The 15,000-nt window shown below is 61.0% G+C and overlaps 2 non-coding genes across 2 annotated transcripts; both read right to left on the bottom strand.

Annotated features, from left to right (window-relative positions):
- Positions 1–240: 240 nt before the first annotated feature.
- Positions 241–393, bottom strand: LOC149324631 (5.8S ribosomal RNA). Its single transcript, XR_016286783.1, has one exon. It is a non-coding gene; the product is annotated as a 5.8S ribosomal RNA (ribosomal RNA).
- Positions 394–2,168: 1,775 nt separating this feature from the next.
- On the bottom strand, positions 2,169–3,983 carry LOC149324630 (small subunit ribosomal RNA). Its single transcript, XR_016286723.1, has one exon. It is a non-coding gene; the product is annotated as a small subunit ribosomal RNA (ribosomal RNA).
- Between the last annotated feature and the right edge of the window lie 11,017 nt (positions 3,984–15,000).

Genomic DNA, 15,000 nt, shown 5'->3' with positions numbered 1-15,000 from the left:
TTTCTGAGGCGTGACGCTCTACGGCTAGCAGCCGCCGGCCCGCGTTACGTCAGCGCAGGGCGACCCGACTCTGCCGCTTTGCGCGCGGCTGAAGGGTTCGACCCGCTCTCCTCCTCATTCGCAAAGTCTTTCGAGGGATCTTCGGCGTTCCGTACAGAGCCGTCCTCTTTGCCGACACGGTCAAAACGAGTCGCCGGCCGCGCCATCCCCGGGCGCCGGCGCCTCTCTTGATATATGATCCGACCCTCAGACAGACGAACCCAAGGGAAGACCCAAGGGCGCAATGTGCGTTCGAAGAATCAGTGCTCAGTGTGTCCTGCAATTCACACCAAGTCTCGCAGCTGGCTGCGTTCTTCATCGACCCGAGAACCGAGTGATCCACCGCTTAGAGTCGTGCGTTTGGTTTGTTCAAATCCGTACAGTACAACCAGGGTTTTAGGCACCGGGCTTTTCCCCTGGTCTCCAGTCGCAGTTTCGACCGACGTCTTTCGCGCCTCGCAGCCGTCCGTTCGGCATGCTGCGCGTGCCTCAAAGCCAAAGCGAGCAAAGTCTCTCGAAGCTTTTGTGCGATAATGGCTTGCGCGTCACTAATAGGATGACGAGGCATTTGGCAACCACTAAGGCAGAAGTGCTGAGCCGACGCGTGACGCTCCAATTCCGGTCTTCATCAGAGGTGGGTCTTCTTGTGCCTTCTTGGGCACGCCCGCTCCGCCCGCACGGGCCTGACCGCAGAACACCTCGAAGCACCGGCGTTTGCTAGAAATATACATTCTTGGAGCTCTGTGCCACCGTCCTCACGCACCTTTCTGCGATCTGCAGCGACGCTACCCCCGGACTCCAGCAGCGGTTTTTTTTGTTGCTGTTCACACTCAACTGCTGTTCACATCTTTCAAGGCGAGTCATCACCGCCTACCGCTGCTGCACCCTTTTGTAGGGGAGGGGGTTTTCCCAACGCCCCCCGGTCCGGTCGCCCCCGGGTGCGCCATCGTGCTGCTCCCTACTCGACCATTTCGCCACATCATTGCTTCGCAAGGAGACAGGCACCGCCTAGCCGTGGCTACGCAGCGCGTACTTGGAACAAGCCGCAAAGCGGACGTTCATCAGTCTACTCCCGCAATAGGAGCCCACCGGCCACAGTGCCATGGACGGCGTTTCGGTAGCGCACCGACAGACTACTCGAAGGCTGGGAAGGACGAAGCAGCAAGAGAACCCGGCTGCCGCGAATGCGTTCAAAGTGCGGGATTATAATCCCTCGTCCTTTTCGGTCCCGGTGCCTCCTTTCGCGCCGTCGGCGCGGCGTCAGACTCCGCGCCCGCAGTGCGAGACCTTTCGCGCGCGGCCGTTCCCTGGGCCGCGCGCGTCCCGCCGCGTGCGCGTCGCGCAGAAGCGCAGTTTCCCAGCCAGCGAGCCGCGGTTCCTCTCGTACTTCGCAGCAGCCGCCGCCGTTCCCTTGGCAGCGGGCAGGCCTTTCCCTCGGCCCGCCTACCGACTGGTGGTCGCAACACGACAAAGCCAGCGAGCCGCGGTTCCTCTCGTACTTCGCAGCAGCCGCCGCCGTTCCCTTGGCAGCGGGCAGGCCTTTCCCTCGGCCCGCCTACCGACTCGTGGTCGCAACACGACAAAGCCAGCGAGCAGCGTTTCCTTTCGTACTTCGCAGCAGCCGCCGCCGTTCCCTTGGCAGCGGGCAGGCCTTTCCCTCGGCCCGCCTACCGACTCGTGGTCGCAACACGACAAAGCCAGCGAGCAGCGTTTCCTTTCGTACTTCGCAGCAGCCGCCGCCGTTCCCTTGGCAGCGGGCAGGCCTTTCCCTCGGCCCGCCTACCGACTCGTGGTCGCAACACGACAAAGCCAGCGAGCAGCGTTTCCTTTCGTACTTCGCAGCAGCCGCCGCCGTTCCCTTGGCAGCGGGCAGGCCTTTCCCTCGGCCTGCCTACCGGCTCTGTTTGCGCCTCTTCGACGGTTGTCGACAACCGAAAGCCCACCATGAGTGGTGCGTTACGCCGTTCAAACCTGCGGATACAGCCCGTCCGACTTTCCCTTGGTGACGGAGCTCCGCTGGGCGCAACAGTTTGTGCAGAGAAGCGGCTTCAGAATCTCGCAACTCCGCGGTTGAGGCCTTCCCCCGCTTATAAGTGGGGGCGGCGCCGGGTGTGACAAGTACAATCCGGTAATGATCCTTCCGCAGGTTCACCTACGGAAACCTTGTTACGACTTTTACTTCCTCTAAATGATCAAGTTTGGTCATCTTTCCAACAGACCGGCGCAACCGAAAGGCCGCGCCGGACATCGGTCCGAAGACCTCACTAAATCATTCAATCGGTAGTAGCGACGGGCGGTGTGTACAAAGGGCAGGGACGTAATCAACGCGAGCTTATGACTCGCGCTTACTGGGAATTCCTCGTTCAAGGGGAACAATTGCAAGCCCCTATCCCAATCACGAAAGAAGTTCCACGGGTTACCCAGTCTTTTCAGACAGGGATAAAGACACGCTGCTTCCTTCAGTGTAGCGCGCGTGCGGCCCCGGACATCTAAGGGCATCACAGACCTGTTATTGCTCTGTTTCGTGCGGCTAGGAGCCGCTTGTCCCTCTAAGAAGGTTGTAAGGTGCTGGGAACCCCGCACCTATTTAATAGGCTAGAGTCTCGTTCGTTATCGGAATTAACCAGACAAATCGCTCCACCAACTAAGAACGGCCATGCACCACCATCCACCGAATCAAGAAAGAGCTCTCAATCTGTCAATCCTCCCAGTGTCCGGGCCGGGTAAGTTTTCCCGTGTTGAGTCAAATTAAGCCGCAGGCTCCACTCCTGGTGGTGCCCTTCCGTCAATTCCTTTAAGTTTCAGCTTTGCAACCATACTTCCCCCGGAACCCAAATACTTTGGTTTCCCGGAAGCTGCCCGCCGAGTCATTTGAGTAACTCAGGCGGATCGCTGGTTGGCATCGTTTATGGTCAGAACTAGGGCGGTATCTGATCGCCTTCGAACCTCTGACTTTCGTTCTTGATCAAAGAAAACATTCTTGGCAAATGCTTTCGCAGTAGTTCGTCTTGCGACGGTCCAAGAATTTCACCTCTAGCGCCGCAATACGAATGCCCCCGTCTGTCCCTCTTAATCATTACCCCGTATTCCAAAAACCAACAGAACAGAAACGGGGTCTTGTTCTATTATTCCATGCAAGTTTATTCAGGCGACTCGCCTGCGTTGAGCACTCTAATTTTTTCAAAGTAAAAGCGCAGGCCACCTCGAGACGCACCAATGAAGGGCACCAAGAGAGGACCGGCATGATGTTCAGTCCGAGCCGTCGCATCGGGTAGATGCACTACTCGTCTGGAACTGAGATCCAACTACGAGCTTTTTAACCGCAGCAGCTTTAGTATACGCTATTGGAGCTGGAATTACCGCGGCTGCTGGCACCAGACTTGCCCTCCAATTGATCCTCGTTAAAGGATTTAGAGTGTACTCATTTCAATTACGGGGCCTCAAAAGAGTCCCGTATTGTTATTTTTCGTCACTACCTCCCCGTGCCGGGAGTGGGTAATTTGCGCGCCTGCTGCCTTCCTTGGATGTGGTAGCCGTTTCTCAGGCTCCCTCTCCGGAATCGAACCCTGATTCTCCGTTACCCGTAACAACCATGGTAGGCAAGTAACCTACCATCGAAAGTTGATAAGGCAGACACTTGAAAGAAACGTCGCCGGCTCATGGCCATGCGATCAGCACAAAGTTATCCAGAGTCACCACAGAGTACGGGCAGAGCCCGATGGGTCTTGGTCTAATAAAAGCGCCCGTCAGCCAAAGGCCTTCAGGCTCAATGCATGTATTAGCTCTAGAATTGCCACAGTTGTCCAAGTAGAAAGAAACGATCTAAGGAACCATAACTGATTTAATGAGCCATTCGCGGTTTCGCCTTATTTCGGCATGTACTTAGACATGCATGGCTTAATCTTTGAGACAAGCATATGATTACTGGCAGGATCAACCAGGTATGATGCATAGGCATTCCCTTTTCGCCCCAGAAGGGTGCCTCGTCGCCGCCGATAGGGCCGCCATAAACCCCCAGCGCGCGACGCATCTTTTTCGCGGCAGCTTGCGCTGCCCGTGCATCGTTCGAGCTCGCTGCGGCATCCGACCCGTAGGTACGGCAATCGCCACGCGGCAAGAGAGCACGTGTGCCTTTAGGCAAAGCATTTGTAACGCGCCCACCAGTGCGCACATCGGCCTCTAGGGCCGCAGCATTAGGCAACTGGACGGCGCTTGCTGCGTAGCCGAGACGGCCAAGCCGCCAGACGACGGGACACGCCCGCGTCTTCGGCGCGCTCGCACGGAATCGAGTCCGGGTAGCACGGAACACACCTCGTAAAACGTGGAAACAGCGTCGTCCGACAACCAGCCCCTATCGCAGACGCGGATGAGGCTGCAGACGAATGCCGTGGGGTCCGAGGGACGGGGACACGCTGGGCACGAGGCCGCATATCAGACCCGGTCACGGCGCGCACACGCGGGCGCGCGCCGCCGACTGCTCCACTGGGACCCCCATATAATAGCAGCGATAAGTACCCAGACCTCCGTGGGTGAGTAAATCGCCGTACTCGTGCCACTTTCGCCGCAAGGGCCGCACAAATCGTGCGCGCTTTGCCGCGGCATCACAACGCCGCGCTTCCGCGGCGCCCCGCACGAGCCGTACTCGTGGACATAGCCGTCGGGCGAACCGCCGTACTCGAGGCGCGTTCGCCGCAAGAGCCGCTCAAATCGTGCGCGCTTTCCTGCGGCATCGCACGAAAGCGCTGCCCCGGCGCCCCGCACGAGCCGTACTCGTGGACATTGTCATCGGGCGAACCGCCGTACTCGAGGCGCGTTGGCGGCAAGACCCCCACAAATCGTGCGCGCTTTGCTGCGGCATCGCACAAAAGCGCATCCCCGGCGCCCCGCACGAGCCGTACTCGTGGACATAGCCGTCGGGCGAAGCGCCGTACTCGAGGCGCGTTCGCCGCAAGAGCCGCTCAAATCGTGCGCGCTTTCCTGCGGCATCGCACGAAAGCGCTGCCCCGGCGCCCCGCACGAGCCGTACTCGTGGACATGGTCATCGGGCGAACCGCCGTACTCGAGGCGCGTTCGCCGCAAGAGCCGCTCAAATCGTGCGCGCTTTCCTGCGGCATCGCACGAAAGCGCTGCCCCGGCGCCCCGCACGAGCCGTACTCGTGGACATGGTCATCGGGCGAACCGCCGTACTCGAGGCGCGTTCGCCGCAAGAGCCGCTCAAATCGTGCACGCTTTCCTGCGGCATCGCACGAAAGCGCTGCCCCGGCGCCCCGCACGAGCCGTACTCGTGGACATAGCCGTCGGGCGAACCGCCGTACTCGAGGCGCGTTCGCCGCAAGAGCCGCTCAAAACGTGCGCGCTTTCCTGCGGCATCGCACAAAAGCGCTTCCCCGGCGCCCCGCACGAGCCGTACTCGTGGACATTGTCATCGGGCCAACCGCCGTACTCGAGGCGCGTTGGCGGCAAGAGCCCCTCAAATCGAGCGCGCTTTGCTGCGGCATCGCAAAAAAGCACTTCCGCGGCGCCCCGCACGAGCCGTACTCGTGGACATTGTCATCGGGCGAACCGCCGTACTCGAGGAGCGTTCGCCGCAAAAGCCACTCAAATCGTGCGCGCTTTGCTGCGGCATCGCACAACCGCGCTTCCGCGGCGCCCCGCACGAGCCGTACTCGTGGACATAGCCGTCGGGCGAGCCGCCGTACTCGAGGCGCGTTCGCCGCAAAACTCGCATAAATAATGCACAAACTCATGAAAATCACATCTGCCGAGGCCGCCTAAAGCCCGAATTCACCTCCCGGGCGTCGAGAGGTCCGTTTCGGACTTTGCTGACAAAGCGGACGCTTTACTGTTTCGCGTCTGCCTAGGCGGTATGCCCCCTTATATATGCAGCGATAAGTACCCAGACCCCCGCGGGTCATAAGCGCGTCTACCGGAGCGGGCTTCAAACGAACGTAACTCTGCCTTCCGTTGCGCGAAAGGGACGGGAAAGGTCTCAAAATATTCGCCTTTCTCAGCCCCACACGCGGAACTAAAAATTGAGCGGCTGCGCCCACGGGAACGGCCGTGAACATTCGAAAAGGCGGCCCCTTGCGAACCTGGTCAATCACCCGCTGCTCCGGCTACAGTGGAAGCAGCGGGTCGAGGAGGACTGCACAAGATGGGCGGCAGCGCGGCCGACACGTGGCGTAAATTTCGTCTCGTTCCGCCAGGTGAAAGTGCCTTTAAATATTCGAAAACCGTTTACCGCGTCCGCCGGGGAGGCAACCGCGTCTGCCTAGGCGGGACCGCGTCTGCCTAGGCGAGCTTCAAACGAGCGTAACTCTCACTTGCGTTGCGCGAAAGGGACGAGAAAGGTCTCAAAATGCTCGCCTTTCTCAGCCCCACACGCGGATCTAAAAATGGAGCGGATTCGTCCACGGGAACGGCCGCGAAGATTAGAAAAGGCGGCCCCTTGCGAGCCTGGTCAATCACCTGCTGCTCCGGCTACAGTGCAAGCAGCGAGTCCGCGATAACTGCACAAGATGCGCGCCGGCGCGGCCGAACCGTGGCGTAAATTTCGTCGCGCTCCGCCAGTTCAAAGTGCCTTTAAAAATTCGAAGACAATTTACCGCGTCTGCCTAGGCGGGACCGCGTCTGCCTAGGCGAGCTTCAAACGAGCGCAACTCTCACTTGCGTTGCGCGAAACGGACGGGAAAGGTCTCAAAATGTTCGCCTTTCTCAGCCCAACGCGCGCAACTAGAAATTGAGCGGCTGCGCTCAAGGCAACGGCCGCGAGAATTCGAAAAGGCGGCCCCTTGCGATACTGGTCAATCGCCCGCTGCTCCGGCTGCAGTGGACGCAGCGGGTCGGCGATGACTGCACAAGATGCGCGCCGGCGCGGCCGAACCGTGGCGTAAATTTCGTCGCGCTCCGCCAGTTCAAAGTGCCTTTAAAAATTCGAAGACCGTTTACCGCGTCCGCCGGGGAGGCAACCGCGTCTGCCTAGGCGGGACCGCGTCTGCCTAGGCGAGCTTCAAACGAGCGTAACTCTCACTTGCGTTGCGCGAAACGGACGGGAAAGGTCTCAAAATGTTCGCCTTTCTCAGCCCAACGCGCGGAACTAAAAATGGAGCGGATTCGCCCACGGGAACGGCCGCGAAGATTAGAAAAGGCGGCCCCTTGCGATACTGGTCAATCGCCCGCTGCTCCGGCTACAGTGCAAGCAGCGAGTCCGCGATGACAGCACAAGATGCGCGCCGGCGCGGCCGAACCGTGGCGTAAATTTGGTCGCGCTCCGCCAGTTCAAAGTGCCTTTAAAAACTCGAAGACCATTTACCGCGTCCGCCGGGGAGGCAACCGCGTCTGCCTAGGCGAGCTTCAAACGAGCGTAACTCTCACTTGCGTTGGGCGAAAGGGACGGGAAAGGTCTCAAAATGTTCGCCTTTCTCAGCCCCACACGCGGATCTAAAAATGGAGCGGATTCGCCCACGGGAACGGCCGCGAAGATTAGAAAAGGCGGCCCCTTGCGAGACTGCTCAATCGCCCGCTGCTCCGGCTACAGTGCAAGCAGCGGGTCGGCGATGACTGCACAAGATGCGCGCCGGCGCGGCCGAACCGTGGCGTAAATTTGGTCGCGCTCCGCCAGTTCAAAGTGCCTTTAAAAACTCGAAGACCGTTTACCGCGTCCGCCGGGGAGGCAACCGCGTCTGCCTAGGCGGGACCGCGTCTGCCTAGGCGAGCTTCAAACGAGCGTAACTCTCACTTGCGTTGCGCGAAAGGGACGGGAAAGGTCTCAAAATATTCGCCTCTCTCAGCCCAACACGCGGAACTAAAAATTGAGCGGCTGCGCCCACGGGAACAGCCGCGAAGATTAGAAAAGGCGGCCCCTTGCGAGCCTGGTCAATCGCCCGCTGCTCCGGCTGCAGTGGAAGCAGCGAGTCGGCGATGACTGCACAAGATGCGCGCCGGCGCGGCCGAACCGTGGCGTAAATTTCGTCGCGCTCCGCCAGTTCAAAGTGCCTTTAAAAATTCGAAGACCGTTTACCGCGTCCGCCGGGGAGGCAACCGCGTCTGCCTAGGCGGGACCGCGTCTGCCTAGGCGAGCTTCAAACGAGCGTAACTCTCACTTGCGTTGCGCGAAAGGGACGAGAAAGGTCTCAAAATGTTCGCCTTTCTCAGCCCAACGCGCGGAACTAAAAATGGAGCGGATTCGCCCACGGCAGCGGCCGCGAAGATTAGAAAAGGCGGCCCCTTGCGAGCCTGGTCAATCACCCGCTGCTCCGGCTACAGTGCAAGCAGCGAGTCCGCGATGACAGCACAAGATGCGCGCCGGCGCGGCCGAACCGTGGCGTAAATTTGGTCGCGCTCCGCCAGTTCAAAGTGCCTTTAAAAACTCGAAGACCATTTACCGCGTCCGCCGGGGAGGCAACCGCGTCTGCCTAGGCGGGACCGCGTCTGCCTAGGCGAGCTTCAAACGAGCGTAACTCTCACTTGCGTTGCGCGAAAGGGACGGGAAAGGCCTCAAAATGTTCGCCTTTCTCAGCCCCACACGCGGATCTAAAAATGGAGCGGATTCGCCCACGGGAACGGCCGCGAAGATTAGAAAAGGCGGCCCCTTGCGAGCCTGGTCAATCACCTGCTGCTCCGGCTACAGTGCAAGCAGCGAGTCCGCGATAACTGCACAAGATGCGCGCCGGCGCGGCCGAACCGTGGCGTAAATTTCGTCGCGCTCCGCCAGTTCAAAGTGCCTTTAAAAATTCGAAGACCATTTACCGCGTCCGCCGGGGAGGCAACCGCGTCTGCCTAGGCGGGACCGCGTCTGCCTAGGCGAGCTTCAAACGAGCGTAACTCTCACTTGCGTTGCGCGAAAGGGACGGGAAAGGTCTCAAAATGTTCGCCTTTCTCGGCCCCACACGCGGATCTAAAAATGGAGCGGATTCGCCCACGGGAACGGCCGCGAAGATTAGAAAAGGCGGCCCCTTGCGAGCCTGGTCAATCACGTGCTGCTCCGGCTACAGTGCAAGCAGCGAGTCCGCGATAACTGCACAAGATGCGCGCCGGCGCGGCCGAACCGTGGCGTAAATTTCGTCGCGCTCCGCCAGTTCAAAGTGCCTTTAAAAATTCGAAGACCATTTACCGCGTCTGCCTAGGCGGGACCGCGTCTGCCTAGGCGAGCTTCAAACGAGCGTAACTCTCACTTGCGTTGCGCGAAAGGGACGGGAAAGGTCTCAAAATGTTCGCCTTTCTCGGCCCCACACGCGGATCTAAAAATGGAGCGGATTCGCCCACGGGAACGGCCGCGAAGATTAGAAAAGGCGGCCCCTTGCGAGCCTGGTCAATCACGTGCTGCTCCGGCTACAGTGCAAGCAGCGAGTCCGCGATAACTGCACAAGATGCGCGCCGGCGCGGCCGAACCGTGGCGTAAATTTCGTCGCGCTCCGCCAGTTCAAAGTGCCTTTAAAAATTCGAAGACCATTTACCGCGTCTGCCTAGGCGGGACCGCGTCTGCCTAGGCGAGCTTCAAACGAGCGTAACTCTCACTTGCGTTGCGCGAAAGGGACGGGAAAGGTCTCAAAATGTTCGCCTTTCTCGGCCCCACACGCGGATCTAAAAATGGAGCGGATTCGCCCACGGGAACGGCCGCGAAGATTAGAAAAGGCGGCCCCTTGCGAGCCTGGTCAATCACCTGCTGCTCCGGCTACAGTGCAAGCAGCGAGTCCGCGATAACTGCACAAGATGCGCGCCTGCGCGGCCGAACCGTGGCGTAAATTTCGTCGCGTTCCGCCAGTTCAAAGTGCCTTTAAAAATTCGAAGACCATTTACCGCGTCTGCCTAGGCGGGACCGCGTCTGCCTAGGCGAGCTTCAAACGAGCGTAACTCTCACTTGCGTTGCGCGAAAGGGACGGGAAAGGTCTCAAAATGTTCGCCTTTCTCAGCCCCACACGCGGAACTAAAAATTGAGCGGCTGCGCCCACGGGAACCGCCGCGAAGATTAGAAAAGGCGGCCCCTTGCGAGCCTGGTCAATCACCTGCTGCTCCGGCTACAGTGCAAGCAGCGAGTCCGCGATAACTGCACAAGATGCGCGCCTGCGCGGCCGAACCGTGGCGTAAATTTGGTCGCGCTCCGCCAGTTCAAAGTGCCTTTAAAAACTCGAAGACCGTTTACCGCGTCCGCCGGGGAGGCAACCGCGTCTGCCTAGGCGGGACCGCGTCTGCCTAGGCGAGCTTCAAACGAGCGTAACTCTCACTTGCGTTGCGCGAAAGGGACGGGAAAGGTCTCAAAATGTTCGCCTCTCTCAGCCCAACGCGCGGAACTAGAAATTGAGCGGCTGCGCCCACGGGAACCGCCGCGAAGACTAGAAAAGGCGGCCCCTTGCGAGCCTGGTCAATCACCTGCTGCTCCGGCTACAGTGCAAGCAGCGAGTCCGCGATAACTGCACAAGATGCGCGCCGGCGCGGCCGAACCGTGGCGTAAATTTCGTCGCGCTCCGCCAGTTCAAAGTGCCTTTAAAAATTCGAAGACCATTTACCGCGTCTGCCTAGGCGGGACCGCGTCTGCCTAGGCGAGCTTCAAACGAGCGTAACTCTCACTCGCGTTGCGCGAAAGGGACGAGAAAGGTCTCAAAATGTTCGCCTTTCTCAGCCCCACACGCGGATCTAAAAATGGAGCGGATTCGCCCACGGGAACGGCCGCGAAGATTACAAAAGGCGGCCCCTTGCGAGCCTGGTCAATCGCCCGCTGCTCCGGCTGCATTGGAAGCAGCGAGTCGGCGATGACTGCACAAGATGCGTCGCGGTGCGGCCGACACGTGGCGTAAATTTCGTCGCGTTCCGCCAGTTAAAAGTGCCCTTAAAAGTTCGAAGACCGTTCACCGCGTCCGCCGGGGAGGCAACCGCGTCTGCCTAGGCGGGACCGCGTCTGCCTAGGCGAGCTTCAAACGAGCGTAACTCTGCCTTGCGTTGCGCGAAAGGGACGGGAGAGGTCTCAAAATGTTCGCCCTTCTCAGCCCAACGCGCGCAACTAAAAACTGAGCGGCTGCGCTCAAGGCGACGGCCGCGAGAATTCGAAAAGGCGGCCCCTTGCGAGACTGGTCAATCACCCGCTGCTCCGGCTACATTGGAAGCAGCGGGTCGGGGATGACTGCACAAGATGCGCGCCGGCGCGGCCGACGCGTGGCGTAAATTTCGTCGCGTTCCGCCAGGTAAAAGTGCCTCTAAAAACTCGAAGACCATTTACCGCGTTCGCCGGGGAGGGAACCGCGTCTGCCTAGGCGGGACCGCGTCTGCCTAGGCGAGACTGTTGAATCGCCCCTATCTCGAGCGAGAATGGCAGGAAAACGACGGGACCGGTGGCAAAAGATTCGCCTGCACACTGACTTCAAATTCGTAGGCTTGAGACATAGGGGCCGGCCGTGAAAAGTTTGAAATGGTCAAAGTCTCCCTGTCGCGAGCGGTTAATCGCCCGCTGCTCCGACCGCAATGTGATGATCGAAAAAGATGCGCCGCAGCGCGGCCGACGCGGCGCTGTAAAATTCGTCGTGCTCCGCCAAAGAAAAGGACCTTTAAAAATTCGAAAACCCCGTACCGCGTCTGCCTAGGCGATACCGTTCAATCGCACGTATCTCGGCCCAGACTGGCAGCAAAGTGACGAGATTGGTAACAAAAGATTCGCCTTTGAACGCCCTACACAGGGAAGGCAAAGTCGCAAACGACTTTCGACCCGCGTCGGCCGGGGCGAACGCGCCCGAACGGCAAAGTCCGAATAAAGCGACCCCGTCTACCGGGGCAGACGCGCCCGAACGGCAAAGTCCGAAAGAGGCGACCCCGTCTACCGGGGCAGACGCGCCCGAACGGCAAAGTCCGAAAGAGGCGACCCCGTCTACCGGGGCAGACGCGCCCGAACGGCAAAGTCCGAATAAAGCGACCCCGTCTACCGGGGCAGACGCGCCCGAACGGCAAAGTCCGAATAAAGCGACCCCGTCTACCGGGGCAGACGCGCCCGAACGGCAAAGTCCGAATAAAGCGACCCCGTCTACCGGGGCAGACGCGCCGGAACGGCAAAGTCCGAAAGAGGCAACCCCGTCTACCGGGGCAGACGCGCCCGAACGGCAAAGTCCGAATAAAGCGACCCCGTCTACCGGGCCAGACGCGCCCGAACGGCAAAGTCCGAATAAAGCGACCCCGTCTACCGGGGCAGACGCGCCCGAACGGCAAAGTCCGAATAAAGCGACCCCGTCTACCGGGGCAGACGCGCCGGAACGGCAAAGTCCGAAAGAGGCAACCCCGTCTACCGGGGCAGACGCGCCCGAACGGCAAAGTCCGAATAAAGCGACCCCGTCTACCGGGCCAGACGCGCCCGAACGGCAAAGTCCGAAAGAGGCGACCCCGTCTACCGGGGCAGACGCGCCCGAACGGCAAAGTCCGAAAGAGGCGACCCCGTCTACCGGGGCAGACGCGCCCGAACGGCAAAGTCCGAATAAAGCGACCCCGTCTACCGGGGCAGACGCGCCCGAACGGCAAAGTCCGAATAAAGCGACCCCGTCTACCGGGGCAGACGCGCCGGAACGGCAAAGTCCGAAAGAGGCAACCCCGTCTACCGGGGCAGACGCGCCCGAACGGCAAAGTCCGAAAGAGGCAACCCCGTCTACCGGGGCAGACGCGCCCGAACGGCAAAGTCCGAATAAAGCGACCCCGTCTACCGGGCCAGACGCGCCCGAACGGCAAAGTCCGAAAGAGGCGACCCCGTCTACCGGGGCAGACGCGCCCGAACGGCAAAGTCCGAAAGAGGCGACCCCGTCTACCGGGGCAGACGCGCCCGAACGGCAAAGTCCGAATAAAGCGACCCCGTCTACCGGGGCAGACGCGCCCGAACGGCAAAGTCCGAATAAAGCGACCCCGTCTACCGGGGCAGACGCGCCGGAACGGCAAAGTCCGAAAGAGGCAACCCCGTCTACCGGGGCAGACGCGCCCGAACGGCAAAGTCCGAATAAAGCGACCCCGTCTACCGGGGCAGACGCGCCCGAACGGCAAAGTCCGAATAAAGCGACCCCGTCTACCGGGCCAGACGCGCCCGAACGGCAAAGTCCGAAAGAGGCGACCCCGTCTACCGGGGCAGACGCGCCCGAACGGCAAAGTCCGAAAGAGGCGACCCCGTCTACCGGGGCAGACGCGCCGGAACGGCAAAGTCCGAAAGAGGCAACCCCGTCTACCGGGGCAGACGCGCCCGAACGGCAAAGTCCGAATAAAGCGACCCCGTCTACCGGGCCAGACGCGCCCGAACGGCAAAGTCCGAATAAAGCGACCCCGTCTACCGGGGCAGACGCGCCCGAACGGCAAAGTCCGAATAAAGCGACCCCGTCTACCGGGGCAGACGCGCCGGAACGGCAAAGTCCGAAAGAGGCAACCCCGTCTACCGGGGCAGACGCGCCCGAACGGCAAAGTCCGAATAAAGCGACCCCGTCTACCGGGCCAGACGCGCCCGAACGGCAAAGTCCGAAAGAGGCGACCCCGTCTACCGGGGCAGACGCGCCCGAACGGCAAAGTCCGAAAGAGGCGACCCCGTCTACCGGGGCAGACGCGCCCGAACGGCAAAGTCCGAATAAAGCGACCCCGTCTACCGGGGCAGACGCGCCCGAACGGCAAAGTCCGAATAAAGCGACCCCGTCTACCGGGGCAGACGCGCCGGAACGGCAAAGTCCGAAAGAGGCAACCCCGTCTACCGGGGCAGACGCGCCCGAACGGCAAAGTCCGAAAGAGGCGACCCCGTCTACCGGGGCAGACGCGCCCGAACGGCAAAGTCCGAAAGAGGCGACCCCGTCTACCGGGGCAGACGCGCCCGAACGGCAAAGTCCGAATAAAGCGACCCCGTCTACCGGGGCAGACGCGCCCGAACGGCAAAGTCCGAATAAAGCGACCCCGTCTACCGGGGCAGACGCGCCGGAACGGCAAAGTCCGAAAGAGGCAACCCCGTCTACCGGGGCAGACGCGCCGGAACGGCAAAGTCCGAAAGAGGCAACCCCGTCTACCGGGGCAGACGCGCCCGAACGGCAAAGTCCGAAAGAGGCGACCCCGTCTACCGGGGCAGACGCGCCCGAACGGCAAAGTCCGAATAAAGCGACCCCGTCTACCGGGGCAGACGCGCCCGAACGGCAAAGTCCGAATAAAGCGACCCCGTCTACCGGGGCAGACGCGCCGGAACGGCAAAGTCCGAAAGAGGCAACCCCGTCTACCGGGGCAGACGCGCCCGAACGGCAAAGTCCGAATAAAGCGACCCCGTCTACCGGGCCAGACGCGCCCGAACGGCAAAGTCCGAAAGAGGCGACCCCGTCTACCGGGGCAGACGCGCCCGAACGGCAAAGTCCGAAAGAGGCGACCCCGTCTACCGGGGCAGACGCGCCCGAACGGCAAAGTCCGAATAAAGCGACCCCGTCTACCGGGGCAGACGCGCCCGAACGGCAAAGTCCGAATAAAGCGACCCCGTCTACCGGGGCAGACGCGCCGGAACGGCAAAGTCCGAAAGAGGCAACCCCGTCTACCGGGGCAGACGCGCCCGAACGGCAAAGTCCGAATAAAGCGACCCCGTCTACCGGGCCAGACGCGCCCGAACGGCAAAGTCCGAATAAAGCGACCCCGTCTACCGGGGCAGACGCGCCGGAACGGCAAAGTCCGAAAGAGGCAACCCCGTCTACCGGGGCAGACGCGCCGGAACGGCAAAGTCCGAAAGAGGCAACCCCGTCTACCGGGGCAGACGCGCCCGAACGGCAAAGTCCGAATAAAGCGACCCCGTCTACCGGGCCAGACGCGCCCGAACGGCAAAGTCCGAATAAAGCGACCCCGTCTACCGGGGCAGACGCGCCCGATCGGCAAAGTCCGAAAGAGAGACAACCCCGTCTACCGGGGCGGCAGGGCCGCGCCAAAGACCGCCAAACCGGCAGGGAGAAAAGGGGCAATTTCGCGGCGCTTAAGCGCCCGCGCAGCGGGCTCCCG

The sequence above is a fragment of the Amblyomma mixtum genome, unplaced genomic scaffold, assembly GCF_055824585.1.
Source record: "Amblyomma mixtum isolate Tamu unplaced genomic scaffold, ASM5582458v1 scaffold_21, whole genome shotgun sequence".
Lineage (NCBI taxonomy): Eukaryota > Metazoa > Arthropoda > Arachnida > Ixodida > Ixodidae > Amblyomma > Amblyomma mixtum.
Note: the sequence above shows the minus strand (reverse complement) of the source record. Positions and strands in the feature narration are given on the sequence as shown.